Genomic DNA, 17030 nt, shown 5'->3' on the forward strand with positions numbered 1-17030 from the left:
CATTCAACAGGCATTTATCTCTGAGAGGTGGAGACAAGATGCAGGTCTGGCCTTATAGGTACAGTCACTAATGTTGAAGAGTAGTAGGAGAAGGAAAGCATTGCAAATGAGATTTCAGTTTTGGAACTAAAGTGATTTTTCCCAACTGGGTGAAGTAGTCCTGCATTAATCTTTGTGGACTGCTCTCCTTCTCTAACACAACTTTTAATAGGTAAAAATACCCACGGGCTTTTGTACTCCATTTGTGAAGCTATAGTATAGGTTGTCCCAATACTGCCATTAAAATTCCCTAGCATAAAGTGTGTGTTACTCTTGGCTATAAAAATAAAAGTTCCCTATAGACTAGAACTTGGCAAACATAGTTTGATTAAGTTGGGCTATTTTTATTTTATGCTCAAAGGGAAGCAATGTGCCCTAGTGAATCAAGCTGTTTTGAAGTCAGAAAATGAGAATTTTCATTCCTACTTTGCCACTGAGTTATATTTGGAAAGTTCCTCAGTTTTTTCCCCATTTGAAAAAAGTGGAGAATAGTTTCTGCCCCCCCCCCATGTGTTATTATAATGAAGGTGAGTAAAAATGTTAAATATAAGGAATCCTAATCCTTTCACATGCTGTCTCAGAATGGAAACTGGGATATACTGGTTCAACTGTTTTCTTATTCTACAAAATAAGAGCAAGTGAATAATCAATCCAGCCCAACTTAGCCACCTGCAAATAGATCTATCAAGTTCAGAGACAGAATTTTCTTAAAGAATTCAGACATGTTCGGCCAGAATGAAAAAGCAAGTAGGTAGAGACGGTGGTGCTCATCCCGAGTTCCAGTTCAAACATTTTGTTACTTGTACATTGCTGTAGATTTTTCACAAATTTCCTTCTCACAGCAATTCGCAACATTAGGAAGTAAATTGCTTTGAGATGTACTCTACCTTCCATTTCTTCTTTCAAGGAAGCTCACAGAAGGCAGCAAACAGAAGATTTATCTTTGACACACTGACTTACACACACACACACACACACACGACACACATACACAGACACACACCCCTAAGGCCAAATCATTTAGTTATCACCATCTCAAGTCCCTTTGGGTAGAGGCCATCCTGGGGAAAATCAGCTGCACCACTGGCCTGACAAGGCAATGACACTGTTCAGGTCTACTCTGGACTGGGAAGTCCTGTGAAGTGAGCTGAAAATCAGCAGTAAATTCACAATGAAAGAATTCTGCTTTTCTCCACAGTCTTTCGTGGTCTCTCCAGCTTGGAGATTCTTTCTTATAAAAGCTTCAAATCTGTTTACTTGGCAAACTCTCCAAAAAGGTTACATGTTCTCTGTGGGTAAAAACTCTACCTTATGTTTGTTTTCCTTATAGCAGCTAAGACAAATAACTCGTACGCCCTTGTTAATTAATGTTTTGATTTTAGAGTTCTGTAGAGACAAAAATTAAAATACTTGCTGACTGCTGCTGATACATGGACAAGGGAAACGATTCCATCTGGGGACAGGGCTTGCAGTTTCCTTTGCAACCTCGCCTACTGAAAATAGATACTGTTTGAGGTGTACATATATTGAATCAAGAGCTCTCTAGTAATTTTGCTTTATGTACGTGGATCTTATTAAGACCAGGGCACCATCTTAATTAACCAAGCTATGACTAGATGAAGTAGAGAAAGATCAGAAACATGGGCAAGCACTACCATTCTGAAGTATTAAGATCGCCCCTATGATTTAGACATTCCCAATGCTATAGTACCATATTCAGACTGTTACTACCAGGGATCCACCGCATACTTGATGTTCCCTTTGACCCCCTGTAAGCAGTCATCTGCAACACTTCAGTTTAAAAAAAGTCTTAAGCTTCTTTGGTTTCTAGCAACAGAAATAGCTCTAGTGAATTTGTGCAAGAACTATACTGTAGGAAAGTGACCAGGAAATACACAGATAATCAAAACAGAAGGCTGAAGAGCCCAACTTAGAACAATTGTGAACAAGTAGATCTCAAAGGTCTCAGCATTATCTCAGAAGATGCTTCAAATGAGCGGGTTTTGGGGTTTTGTTTTGGCCAAGAGAGTGATTAGCTAAGATTAGGGCACATGCTCACTGTTTGGCTATCCTGGAAAGACAAGTAGGGAGAGAATTTGCCCCCTTCTATCCCTTGAAATATCAAGAAGATTTAAGCAATGGGAAAAGGGATATTGTGTGCCTCCAAACCAACAAACATCTACTACAACCAGCACCCTACTTTCTCTTCTACTGTAGCGGTAGGATTGGATCTACTGTTAGCCCTTAATAGAAGACATGGGGCAATTCTGTATGCCTGCTGTCTAGAACCTTGCTGATAATGAACTTGAGTCATCAGCTAGTCTAATTTTCCTGGTACTACATTCACACAAGCTTCTGAAATGAAGATCCAGCCTATTCTTCTTGTGCCCCTCTGTTTCACAGCATGGAATCCAGGTGCTCAATTTAGAAACATTTTGCAGCATCGATACTATCCCCACCTGCCTTGCTTAGAAGAGGATGATAAGCAAAATGACAGTGGCAGCTTTTTAATATTTTCCAAGCTCAACAAAGGAAGAAGGATTCTATAATATTAACATGCAGCTGGATTGGAATAAGCAACTAAAGCAACTAGCTGTGCAAGGTTTATGATGTCTAAACTCCCACCAAGCTGCTATCATCTCTCCATATGTCTCCTGGTCACTGGGAGCCAAGTTTAGAATTTACAAAAAATCAGGGCAATGCCTTTTCTGGTCAAGATACCTGTAAGCAAGCAAATCATGAGGATGACCTACTATTCACCAAATTGGCATGTTTAGTAGCAGTCGTCCAGAAAACATGCCAGAGAGCTAAGACAGGACTTGCATTCATACAAGGCCTCAAAAGAAAGATTCTGCATGTCCATGTTCTGCAATTTCTCTCCAATATTTACACATTAGAATATGACAGCATAATGTATATTTACTCTGATTACTAGGTCATTTTCACTTCCCAGCTATTTGGCTGATAATTGCTATTCACTGTGTTTCCTAAATGCTAAATGAGCAACACGCTAGTGCTGATGAAAGTTGCATGTGCCATTTTAGTGCTGTGCCAGGAAAAGAAGCTGGAACCACAGGGGTGCCAACTGCAAAGGCTTTCCCTATACTGACCAAACTTTAGGTCCTCATTTTTTCATCCAATGTTTCAGAAGTGATAGTTTCACAGTTAACACATTTAAAGTAATAGAAATGATTTTTACGGTTCACTTATGCCCATGACTAGCCAACAAACTAAATCCAAAAGATCCTGAATTATGTTTTAATTGGTTCTTCATGGTGAATACACAATCCAAATAATTGCCAACTCTTTCTTCTATTCTATGCATTTATAGGCCAAAAGTTTGGTTATCTTCCCTGCTGGTTTTCAAGGACTTCAGATGTCTGTACCAGCCATAGGAACACACTGCTATGCTTTAAGATGTGGCATTTCCTGCCCAATAAAAACCTTTTGAAAAAGTCTTCCTTCCAAACTGATTTTAGATGCATCCTATCTGCAACTTTCCAGGCCTAGGAAAAAAAAAAAGAAGAAGATAAAAGCTGAAAGCTGAGGATATGCCTGCCTTTGTTTCCTGAGGTTTGGGGTGAAGATCAGTAACAGCACTGTAGTGTAACCTAATGAATTTCATCTGCTTCTGGTTTCAGGCAAGCATACATTCAGACATAGGTTTGGAGAGTTGTGAGGAATAAAGAAATAAGACTAAGGAGTTGAAGCGGAGACTAAACCTACATGTCCTTCATAAATAAAGCTCCATGCTCACCTGTTTGGCTGTAGCTCTACTTTCCCAGTGAGCTGCAGTGTTATATAATGACCAGGGGCCCGGGTATAATGTCAGGAAGGACAAAGGGGGCAAAGCAAGGCTTGGTATTTTGCAAGTCTGTTCAAGGCAGGTTACAGAGAGGTAATTATTCCCAGTGCTTGCCCCACGGGTACATGAATTAGGCAGATATTGCTAGGAGATAATTACAGGTGTTTCCACAAAACCAACGGGGAAGTTTGGTAGTTTTGGATTATGGTTGCAGACGGGACTTGGCAGTAAAGAAAACTTAATGTAATTGTTATTTTTTTAAGCCACAGGAGAAAAGAGACAAACAATTGTATTAAAAGGGTGTCATAAATTGGGGTGCCTGGGTGGCACAGTTGGTTAAGAATCTAACCCTGGATTATGGCTCAGGTTAGTGTTGTGAGATCCAGCCCTGTTCCCTGGTCAGGCAAAGTCCTCAGCGGGGAGTCTGCTTTTCTCTCTCTGCTCCTCCCTGCCCCCCACCCTTGCATGCACATGCTCACTCTCAAATATTTTTTAAAAGTGTCAAATTCAAGAATTAGTATTCTGACGTACATGCAGTTTGGAAAGTTAAAAACAGAGTGGCATTGCTGGTAACAACAAAAACTACTCCACAACACTCTCTCTTCCATCTTTTTCATTTCATCCTTGCTTCTACCCCCCAAGTTCCTTCTTTGCCCAAGATTGTCTTACCAGCACATATAGACTATAATCACAAGCTAGCCATTTGCCACCATTCACCCTGTTTTGGGCTCCAGATATTTCTGGTGCATCTCAATTTAACCCTTTGTCTTTGTTGTTGGTTTGTCTGAAACTCTGTAAGAAAGATAACTGAGCTTGAGTAAGAACATTTTGATATCCATTCCATTTTTTACAAGTTAAGCAAGACATTAAGCCTCTGTGGGCCTAGGCATCTCCATTTGTAGAATAACACCTAACATGGCCAACTCATAGGATTATTTCAGGAATCATGAGAGAGGAATATAAAATATGCTTTATAAATTGCAAAGTGCAAAACCAACGGGAGTTGATTCTCCACATTTTCTTGGCTTCGGAAAATTTGGAAAAATAAAATGCAAACATGGACAGATTCTTTTCTCAGACGCACAGATTTCAATCAGGGCTAAAAGATCTCCTTCCTCATTTCTGTGCACTCACCTAGGGCAACTTCTCTCCACTAAAGCAGCAGAATCTGTGCTTTCTGATTCTCTGAATCCAGAAAATCCATGGGACATGGAAATTCTGAACATATACTACTGCCCAGGTCCTTCCTACATTCTTTTAAGTGGATCTTCCAAATGGAATGTGCCATGTTCGTCTATACATACATATGCAAAAACTTCCCATTCTGATGTTCAATTATTTCTGGAAGCTCTCTCTGAATGCTTCTAGATGGACTGCTAGGAAATCATGGTGTCAAAATAAGGACAATATAAAAAGCATCATTCTACAGGGACAGAATACGTTGGATTTGTGGTAGGCACAGATCCTGGTGATTGGTGGGTATCTTTAGGTCTTCTATTGTCTGGATCTGTCATTGTTTTGTTGGTTTGTGGAATTATGTGTTTGTGTGTTTATCTCAATCCAATTCTATCTGTGGCACAGGCAGCAGAGAATATTCCAAGATATAAGCTTCAAGGTGTTTGTCAGTCTTTAGTGTATGGTTGAGCTATGTTTTCACCTTTTCCATGTCCTCAAAAGTATTTTACCATCAAGTGAAGAATATTAGTTAACTAGCAAAAGTCTCAGACTTCTGACTCAGAGGACATGTTTTACTCATTGGTTTCATCCTAACATGCCTGGATTTGTGATACCACAGCATCTCTGTCCATGAACATTTTCCCATGATACCTAGACAATGTTGCTAAGAGGGACTTGGAGGGGAGGCCATGGTAGATGGAAGAGAATAGACACTAAAAACATACAGCTACATAAAGTCCACTAATGCAGCACCCACTCTAAATTCCTTGTTCTCATTCCAATGCTCTTACTGGCTTTCATTTGCTATATGTATCTCATCTATTAGATTTTCTTGTCTGAAAGAGGAATTTTAAAATGCTAGGAACAGAAAAGTTAAAGGCCTGATAATTATGCAGAAGGCAGGGTTGTTGGTGGCAGGGAGCCAGCACAGGATGAGCCCTTGTGAGCACTTCTGTCTTTCCTTGAGTAGCGGAAAGAGTTCAATCACATTCATCAAAGATTAAAGTGCTTTGAGCTGCCCCTCCAAAGCACTTGGAAAGAGATACCTTCTTCCCTGTCATCCAGAGCAGCTTAAGTTTTTCCATCTATTAATTTTCTACATCTGGTATAGTTTTTCTAACTTTCCACCAGAGCTTCCTCTTAAAAATGATTGGTCATTCAAAAACATCCACTTTTCCTTTTCCGAAAAAGTTTTGAGAGGCCCGAAGAGCTAGAAGAGAGGAGGGGTCAATCTGAAAAAAAAAAAAAAAATGAGGATTCATTTTGTTTCTTTAGAACCCCCGGTTTCCTGCTCTGTATTATATATCTGTAAAAATATATCTATAAAAACTAAATAGAATGACTGTGGGAGAAAACCTGAAGCATTCAAGCCTAAGAGAATGCGTGAGTCTGAATCAGGTTCAACTCATTCCTACAAGTATTGATGGACTGCCTGCAATGTGCTATCACAGGGTTAGAGCAGGCTAAAAAGCAAAAAACCTACAGAGAGGAGAGTGATCAAGGCTCTCCCACCTATTGCCCTTGGTGCACTTTTATACCTGAATCTTGACTGACAACTCATGAATTACAAGAAATTTCTGTGGGAAGTTTTGCCTTCAGAGTATTCATTTGCCCTACTCCTAGTAATAGGATAATGATTTTCCTTGGGAAAAGCCCCCTCCTACTTTCAATCCATGACATTTGTTACAATTGATTCCATCACCAGTAACAGGAGAAGAAATGTGATGTGAACTAAGGTGATTGGAGCATGATATTCCCCTAGCTACAGTGACTGGTTCAGGAGAGGGCACGTGATGATATCAGAGGAATCTGAGCTAATCCTGAGACTATTTTCCTGAGCCACCAGGAAACACCCTCTCTTTGTGGAAGTTTCTTAAACAGAGTAAGGGTCTGAAGCTTCTGGCAAGCATTAAAAGAAGTTGCCTGAGGAAAGACCTAATCCAGAGACAAGCACCAAAAAAAAAAAAAAAAAAAAATTCCTAAAGCCACTGTTTGAAGCCTCAGAACCACCATTTCCAAAAGCCACTCCCCTTGGATTCCCAATTACTTGAATTTTGGGGGGTGCACTTGGCTGGCTCAGAAGAGTATGTGACTCTTGATCTCAGGGTCATGAGTTCAAGCTCTATATTATATACAGGGATTACTGAAAATAAACTTTTTAAAAAAAATGTTTTCCTCCTAACCCAGCTTGAATTCAAAGAAACTGACAAAGTTATTCCTATATTGGATAAATTATCCCAAAGAATATCAACTTTCCTTCCATTATTCTTAGTTAATTGATAGAAAAGATATTAGGAAATCATATTTGTGATTTTTATATATAGCTGTCTAAGCATGTAATTTATCTTAATATAACTTCCCATCAAGAAGGAACTCACAAGTAAAGACCAACTCTTATTGTTAATTTGGGGTAAAGGGAAGACTTAACTTGAAACCACTGAACAAGAATGTAAGTTCATGGGTATGTAGAATGAATATTAGTGTTTTTATTAATAGGCACACTTGCCAATGGTTTTGTCAACGCCATTTACCATATCTCCTAATATAAGCACATATGGTATTCCTTACCTCCAACTACGTGCAGTAAGGAACTATTGAATTCCAAGAGACTGACAATTCTTCTAACTTGGTCTAAAAGATTCTGAGACAATATCAATTTTCCTATTGCAGTAACATAAAGCTCACCATCTCTATAAACCTCTTTAATTTATTACAGAATGCTTACTATCTTCCAGCCAAGATGCCAAGAGCTTTTACAAGCCAAACAGTTCACTAAAACTTCACAAGTCTCTATTATGAATCCTATGAAAAATCAGAAAACTGAGGTCACTAAAAATTAAATATCTTAACCAAAAGTCAGTTAGAAATGGAGAGCTGGATGTGAAACCATGTCCATATGATCTCAAACCTAGAGCCTCAACTATATTATTCTCAGTCTATAATAGTTTCACCTTTTCATCTTTTGCTCACCATCATGGTTACCAATTGAGCTCAACAGAATCTTGAGCCAACTAATTCAGTTCAATTTCTTGAGATTTTAGCCCTGCTCTGCCCCACACTGAACTTCTTTACCTCAATGATAGGATTTCCCGAATCCTCAAACTTTGAGGATTTAATCTATGTCAGAGAGCAACTACTCAGGGAAACTCAGCCTCAGTGGGCAGGGGAGGGGGAGGGGGGAAAGAGCATACAAGGGATCTTCTAGTCCTTTGTAATCCACTGTCTTATTACAAACTCACCATCTTCCTCTTTAAATCAATTCCTTCTCTAATTCACCAAAGCTTAAGTTACTGGGACAGCTTCCTCAAATAAAGGATCATTTAACCAAGTGCTAAATTCGGCAAATTCCCCCTTCAAAATTACTCCTGTTACTTTCTAATCCTATTACATGTAACATTTGTTGTCCTACCTGTTCTCCTTAGGACTATTACAAGTTCTTCCCATCCAGTTTGTTTCTGATCTTTCCCTTCTCAACTCCTCCTGGAGGGTAACCTAAAAGATCCTTTTTAGCACATTACCTGACAGCTTAAAACAAAACAGGCAAAACTTCATCTTCTTCCATTGTTTACTGAATTTTTTTTTTTTTTTTAGAAGTTTTAACATAGTTCCTGAGGACATCCATAAATTGGCCCCAGCCGACTTCTCCCTTCCTTTACCTCCTCCTCCCTACATAAGCTTTTATTCTGATTGCTGGCCTCTAACATTCAGCTTGCTTTCTTAACTCTGTGATCTTGTTTACATGGTTCACTCTGCATAAAATACACTCTCCCTTGTCTCCACCCACAAGGATTCTATTTCATCCTCAATGACTGGGAATACATTCCATTTTTTCAGAAATGCCAAACAAAAGTTACTTTTCTTCCTCTGAACATCCAGGGATGGATGATATCCATCACTACTGATGGATATCGCTACTTCTTGATATTTATTTCATATTGCCCTGTACTACTACAAACAGGCTGGGGTGGGGGTTGGGGGGACTTCATCCTCTCCACCAAGTATTATACTTTTAAGAGCAGAACTGAAAACTCCCACACGTCTATGCACTAAAACAGCACCTGGCCTATGCTTTGGCTATCAGAGATCCTCTATACTAACTGCATAAATGAAATGCATGAAAGGAGTAAAATGCTAGGGTCGTCAACATCTGAGATGGTCCTTAAAGAGTCCTGCCTCCTTGTATTCCTGCCCTCATGTAATCCTCTACCACAATGAATAACCAATAAGATGTTATAGAAATGATAGAATGTGACTTAAGAGGTAGTCAAAAAAGATATTGTGAACATCAACAGTGACCATAATATGGTCATTGGGTGATTATGGACTTTGGGTGATTATGATGTGTCAAGGTAGGCTCATCAATTGTAACAAATGTACCACTCTAGTGGGGTGTGCTGATAATGGGGCAGGCTATGCATGTACGAAGGCAGGGTATATATGGAAAAAATCTCTTTTTCCCTTAATTTTGCCATGAAACTAAAATTGCTTTAAAAAAATTAAGTCTTACCATTTGCTTCAACATGGATAGGACTGGAGGGTATTATGCTGAGTGAAGTAAGTCAATTGGAGAAGGACAAACATTATATGGTCTCATTCATTTGGGGAATATAAAAAATAATGAAAGGGAATAAAGGGGAAGAGAGAGAAAATGAGTGGGAAATATCAGTGAGGGTGACAAACCATGAGAGACACTTAACTCTGGGAAACAAGGGGTGGTGGAAGGGGAGGTGGGCGGGGGGTTGGGGTGACTGGGTGATAGGCACTGAGGGGGGCACTTGACAGGATGAGCACTGGGTGTTATGCTGTATGTTGGCAAATTGAACTCCAATAAATGTTTTCTAAATTAAGTATTTTTTAAAAAGACACTGTTCTCTTTCATCTCTGCTCTTGGAGAGAGGAACCATGTCATAAGGACACTCAGGCAGTCCTATGGATTGGTCGTATGGTGGGGATCTGAACCTTCCTGTCAACAGCCAGCATCAACTTCTCTAGTACATTAATGATCCACCTTGAGAGTGGATCTTCCAACCCCCAATCAAGTCTTCAGAGGACTATAGTGCTAGCCAACATCTTGACTATACTCTTCTGAGACAGAATCATCCAGCTAAGCTGCTCCAGAATTCCTGACCCACAGAAACTAATAGGTGTATAATCTTAAGCACCTAAATTTCACTATAATTTGTTACAAAGCAATGTATAACTAATACAATAGCCCATCATGGTAGTGATAAGAATAAGAAAGTCCAAAGAACTTTCACTGGGTTTGAGGAGAAATATCTGAGAACCATCTGAAATATTTGAATATCTGAGTTGTGCATGTAAGATTGCTCTATTGCTGGAGACCATAAATGAAAGATTGTTTCCAGTATCCAGATCTCTGTACATGTTTCTGAGTGTGAGCCATTTCTCTAGGTAATTTGTAATACTATTATCAAGCATATAATAAATATTGGGAACTGACATTTATTTATTATTTCTATGTGCCAGAAACTGTTCTAAGATTTTTCCCAACAACCCAAGAATATAGGTACTCTAATTATCCCAATTTTACAGAAGAGGCCACTGAGGCACACATTAACTTGCTCAAAGTTTCAGATCTAGTAGGTGGCAGAGGTGATTCTGCCTCTAGATAGCCTAGATTTATACCCCACACACTGAACCACCATGCTGTATGAAACATCATACTTAAGACAACAATATATGCATTTTACAGAAATCATTTAAAGTATTAAAATTGAGTTTATTTAAAATTGGTGGTGAAAATTAACTCCTAGATTGGCTCCGGCATCTTCAATTGGTTACAAAGTTTTACTTTACTTCTTTTGATAGTTAAAATCGTGAAGTAAAGCTGAGAGGCTGTCTCATTCTGAACTCCCTTAAGAGACTCCTCTCAAAGCCTTGAGTGTATTTATCTCCAGCCTAGTGGGATTTGAAGCATCCTTTGATTCAAGTTGGGTGCATCAAACAGTGATGTTTGAATCTAGACTGCAATTGTTGATTTTCTAAATACAAGTCAATCCATATTATTCTTTTGTTGAAGTTTAGAAGGAACCTGGTAAATGATAAAGCACAATTTGGGAGATATTTTCACTCAGCCTATTTTCAACAAATGCTGTTCAAAACCCCAAGAAACAGATTTTCTTACAGGAAAATCTGTAAGACCCTTCCCTCAAGGAGTTTATACTCTAAGAGTTATGAATTAATTATAATAGCTTTTCATTATCAATAAAGATAAAATTGTCTATTGGGTTCTTACAATTTTTTTTTTTAATATTTCAAACATCCAACAAAATCTTTCACAGAATGGATCATGGAGTAGAAAGTCAAAATAGATCCCTTTGCGATATTCTCAATACAAACTTATCCAACAAAGGCAGTATTTTCAAAATGCATTATTTTAAAATATTACATATATGATAAATGTATGCTTATTAGAAGTAGTTTAAAAGGGGTATCTGAGTGGCTCAGTCAGTTCAGCTTCTGATTCTTGATTCTGAACTCCTTCTGACTCTCAGCTCAGGTCATGATTGTAAGATCAGGGTTGTAAGATCAAGCCCGACATTGGGTTCTATACTGGGCAGGGGGCCTGGTTAAGATTGCTCTCCCTCTCCCTCTGCCCACCTGCCCCCCACGCCACCCAGGGAGGGAGAGAGAGAGAGAGAGAGAGAGAGAGAGAGAATGAACAAAGATATACAAAAAAAGTCTCTTCCCTCACCCTTCCTCTATTTCCATTCTCATAAGCCAACTAGTTTTTCTCTTGCCATACCTTGCCCCACACCCAAAGATCTTCAAGCAGAATACACATAAACAGAGTGTGTTATGCTGTCATTGTTTTATAAAAATGGGAATCTCAAAAACTCTAACCTTTCAGTGAACATTGTTCCTTATATTATAGACATTCCATGAGGTTAATGGATAAAAGAGTTAACTCATTCCTGATCAAAGCTATGTAACAGTCCAAAACTATACATTAGTTTATTCTGCTATTCTTTTGTTGATGGCCATTCAACTCTTCTCTAGATATTTTTATCACTACAAATAGCATCACAGTTACATATTCCTGTACATATGGCTTACATTCTGCTTTTATTTCTGTAAGATGAAGCTCTGTTGGGGTGGGAGAAGTCACTGGGTCATGAATATCTTTTTAAATTTTAATAGAAATTTCTGAATTTTTTTTTCATAGCTACATTATGGTGTTTCACATTTCCAGGTGCCAAAGCAATCTATGCTTTATCCCTGCCAGCACTAGATTTTCTAATTCAATAATTTAGTTAATGTGGTGTTGGGAGAAAGATCTGGAATCCCCCTTAAGGGGGATCTACACAGAAGTCAAACCTACAATTACAGACTATGTGTAGCCATTCAGCTGAGCACAATGTAAAAGTTGAGGTCCAAGTTGGATATTCTACTCTCTGCTATAAGTGAGATCCTGCATGACATCTTGAATTGTGCTCATATTCAACCATAACCTGAGACTTCACTGAATTCCATTTGAACTTTCAGAACACCTGTAAGCCCCTGAAATGGTGTATACCTAGATACCCAAAAGCCAATTAGTAGCAGCTTGTATGGTGAAGTCCTCAGCACTTGTATTTGGATAGCACTGCACAATGTGAAAACCACCCCCATCACATAATCATTTTAAAAGATATCTTCAATGGGCCATTTAACTTCCAAAAAAGAGTAGGTTACAAAGTAGTTTTAATATTGTAAAGACAATTATTATTTCAGTATGGTTTGAGGACTCAGGAATTCTAGAAGGGTATAAATGTTGATAGTGAATTAGAAGGATTAATTTTAATATTTAGTCAAGACACTATAGCCAATTCATAGAGTGAAACAGTGTTACTACTTCAGAATATTACTCAAACTGATTCTTTTCAACTTCTAAAATCCTGCTAACCAAATGAAAAGTTAAAAACAACCTGGTGACATTTAAAAAAATTATCAGCCTCTGTCTTCACAGTGTGTTTGAATAGTTTTCTTTCCTTTTAAAGAATATCTTTCTAATAACCAACAATGGATTTGGATTCATAAGAAAAAAAGAAGAAGAATACTTCAACCTAGAAAAATGTACTAATCCCTGCAGTAGAGAAAAATCCTAGCTTGGCCTTGGTCTGTATGTTTATTCTAATTCCAAGTTGGAACACTATATTGTTCCTTATCTCTCAGTATGCCAAGAAACCAATTATGTTAAATAATATTGCCCGAAGGGATTTTTCCATTGTCGCTGGAGAAAGATCAATGCAATAACCTAGGACCTTAAACATCAATATTAGTTTTAGGAAGAACATATTTTTTAAAATACAGTTTTGTTAAATATTTTCCAAAACAGATTCAAAAACTAAATATCTTATAACAATATTCCTACTGTGATCCTTTGGTGTACACTAATGAAAAATATAGCAGGACAAGCAATAAAGTATAAATACCAAATATTTACTGAAATAATATTTCAAGGAAAACAGAAGGCTCTTATCATATCAATCCAAAGGGACTTATTTAACTGACTACAACCTTTAATATAAATATCAATCAGATGGGTTGGATATTCACTCCCTTCATTTCCCCCATACTGCAAAAAACTACACATTTGTTGGACCTGCATAAATAATAAATTGTCTTTGGTACAAAGATGAGCCTTTATTGTTCGATCCCTCAATCAAAATGGAAGTGCCAAAATGAAAACTATGTCCCCAGGCAAGAAAAGGGTGCGCTTTAGGAGATATGGGATTTAAAACAAAATTAATATTGTAAAGTAAGAAAAGAAAAGATTGAAATATATATCAGGGGAATAATATCTAAATAACATTAGCAAAGGATCCTGTGAAAAAATAATGAGCTATTTAAAACATATGTGCAGAACTCACCACAGGCAGCATTTCTTCAAAGGAAGGGGAAAAGCTTGATCTGGTCAGGGCACTGACTCTAATGGTGAAAGCCCTGGGTTCTATTTCACATTATGCCATTGAGATTGCTGTGAGGATCTGAGACAGACACTGTCTGTTCGTGGGATCCCAAGTATTTTCCATTACCCCTCCTCAGTATTCGTCCACTAAAGCTATGCTATAATGAGCCCAGGTAAAGCCAAAAACATAAACATTTAATAGAGATCTTAATAGGGAATGTCTAACAAATACAGCCTGTATCTCAAGTTTGTATTTTGCCAAAAAAAAAAAAAAAATCCAAACAAACAAACAAAACCGAATCCAAACACACACGCAAGAACACAAAGTCTGGGAAGAAGTAGTTAACTATTGGCCTCTTCAAAAAGTTTCTTGGTTGATGAAAATATGTGGATAGTCCTTCTGTCTATATCCTCTTTCTTCCCTTCCTCGTCCATACCCTCAAATGGAAGATGGGCTAACGTAAATTGTTCAAATGAGAAGACACACACAGGGCCTTCCAAACGTTGAAAATTCCAAAATCAATTAGGAATGGCCTTCAAGTTCCTTTTTGGACGTTCGTTGTCCCAGGAATTTGGAGATTTAAGATATAATCCGAATGCCCATACTCTTATCCACCTTACTGAGATCTCTCAACTTTGCATTCCCTTCTGCTTCTCAAGGGTATGTGATGCCTGAGCTATAACATTCAAGCATGGGTTTTAGCTGCAAGTTGAATATGATGCAAGTGAGCCTTTTAGCTTCTTTCATTTTAGGCCATTCAACATACATTGCCTAGGAGAGGACTTCTGCAGAGTCCAGCTAAATGCACCAGAATTCTGCATCGGATCCTGGATCCAAAGATCCAGCTGATAGCATATTATTTCTTGATTTGCCTCCTCTGTGAAAATATTTCTTGGAGTCTCTCTAGGTGAGAATGGCCAGTAAAGATTTGGATATGGATACTCTGAGTCTCTTAGCCAAATACCATCACTAATACTATTTAAGCAGCATAAAAGCATAATTAACTTGCATGCCATTTTGACACGATTCTTGTATAAAAAATACAAACCATACTGTCAACTTTTAAGTAAATACTTACAAATCCTCTAGAAGTTGTAAACTGAGCATTCTACTGTCTTAGCAACGAAGCTAGTGGGCCCATATTAAGTAGTTTCTAGTTGGTTAAGGAACCGCTTCTCTGAAACCTTTGCAGAGTGTAGACTGCCTGGGGCACAGTTTTGGCTAAGGCCATGAGACCAAAAACCATGCCAAAGTTTAGTAAGAAACAGACCAGGTTCAAGGGATCTACTTTAGTGTTAGTGTCAGAATTCACTTCTCTCAAGTTCTAGAGACTCCGTGATCTCTTTCAGCCTAAGGTGATTTCTACAGGGTTTTGTGACAGCTTGAATCAGGGTAATCTTCTGGTTTACCTGTGGGTTCTGTGTGTGTCACCCTTAACTTTTCTTTCATTTCATACCTTGCTCTGCCAACCACCACTATCAACTTTAGAACGTATACCCGTGGACTTCTGACCTTTCTGGGGTTCGTGAAGTCCCTATAAAGTTGTACTGCAGCATGTTTTTAACTGAAACCATTGTGGCAAATCCTATAAGCTCTTTCAATTATACAGAATGTAGGACAATTTCCTGAGCAACTGTGGGATTTCTACGGAATGAGTCATATTAGCTAATAACATGGCTCCACTTAGCCTTTTCTAAAGAATTATACAATTAGAAACCCCTTTCTGGTATTACTTTCTTTACTGATTATCTTCTTTACGGATTATATTCCAGAAATCTCCATTACTGAAGGTCTGGTATTTCTAGAACTCTGATCAACAGGCTGCAGATAGGAAGTCATCACCGCCCTTCACCAAGTAGTTTCTATAAAAACCAACTATAATTTCCCCTAGGGAGACTGACAGGTCCTTTCTCCTTTTATGGTGATTTTTTTTTTTAATTTTTATTATTTTTTTTTAATGGTGATTTTTGTATTGGAAAGAATCTCTGTTAGTTCTTCATCCTGCTCCTATAGCTTGGGATATTACTAACTTCTAGTTTTCTTGCTTTTGGAGGGCTCCCCATTCCACAGGGTGTAGATCAATATTCCCCAAGCCTTTTCACTTCCACATTACACATTTCTGTCTATCAACCACTCATATTAACATTCCCAAGTCTCCCTTCTCCTCATTACGCAGCTTCCAAGTCTACTGGCCATTCCAGTTATTCTATGGCTAAAGCTTAGGCTTTGTTAGCATCTCTTGAGAACATTTATGTACCTTCTTAGACTTCTGAAGGAGTTTTGGGGAGATGTTTTGGAATCATTCAATAGTCACCAGGTAAAACAATTCCTCCTGGTATCACATATTATCACCTCCCTATATAGGTGTACCTTGATACTGCAACAAGCATAAACCTACTACTCTCGTTTAGGTTACAGTGATTCTTCCAGGTTATAAAGATGCCTTGAAGGGCACTATAGTAGAGTGTATTGCTATCTCTCTGCATCTTCCAAACCCAGATCTCCTAGGGGCTTGGCAATAAGGCCTTGGTAGTTGTCCCTAATATCTGCTTCTCCCTTTCTTCTCTAGCAATAGTTTTACCTCGGTACATGATTACCTAATTAAAGACCTTAGTCTTCATTGTAGGTGAAGATGAGTGTGTCCAATGTTACTAACTCAGACCAATGGAGTCTGAGAAGTGTTCTGTCCCCTTCAGGTCTTGTTTCTAAACAATTGGGCATGCAGTCCCCTGACTCCTTCCTGCTTCCCATTGGCTGCCTGGGAGATAGAAAGAAATGGAACTTCTCTCTTAAACTCAGATATGAAAGCCTGAGGTTGAGATTGGCAGCACTGTTTTACTGCTCTGGATTGTGAGGAGGAAAGAGGGAAACTCTTAAACTAAAAATAAAATTAAATAAATAAATAAGTAAATAAATAAATAAATTTATTTTTTAAAATAAAAACTTGTATTTTGAGCTCCATTTGTGACAGAAATTTTAATCTGTAAATAGTAAATTTCCCTCCCATTTATGTTCATATTCACCCTCCAAATCTCATAAGTAGTAGTTTTTTCCAAGATAAGTATGTAAGCCCAACTCTAACAATAATCCTTGATTAT

General features: G+C 38.2%; 2 long non-coding RNA genes across 2 annotated transcripts in view; one reads left to right on the top strand and one right to left on the bottom strand.

Moving 5' to 3' along the window:
- The window catches only part of LOC140625168 (uncharacterized), a 208792-nt gene that overhangs the window by 118099 nt on the left and 73663 nt on the right, over positions 1-17030 (bottom strand). The window lies entirely within an intron of this gene.
- The window catches only part of LOC140624915 (uncharacterized), a 32466-nt gene that overhangs the window by 1773 nt on the left and 13663 nt on the right, over positions 1-17030 (top strand). The window contains exon 2 of the long non-coding RNA XR_012024349.1: positions 11-58. This is a non-coding gene — a long non-coding RNA (uncharacterized lncRNA). The remainder of the gene's footprint in view (positions 1-10; positions 59-17030) is intronic.

This window comes from Canis lupus, chromosome 35, assembly GCF_048164855.1.
Source record: "Canis lupus baileyi chromosome 35, mCanLup2.hap1, whole genome shotgun sequence".
Lineage (NCBI taxonomy): Eukaryota > Metazoa > Chordata > Mammalia > Carnivora > Canidae > Canis > Canis lupus.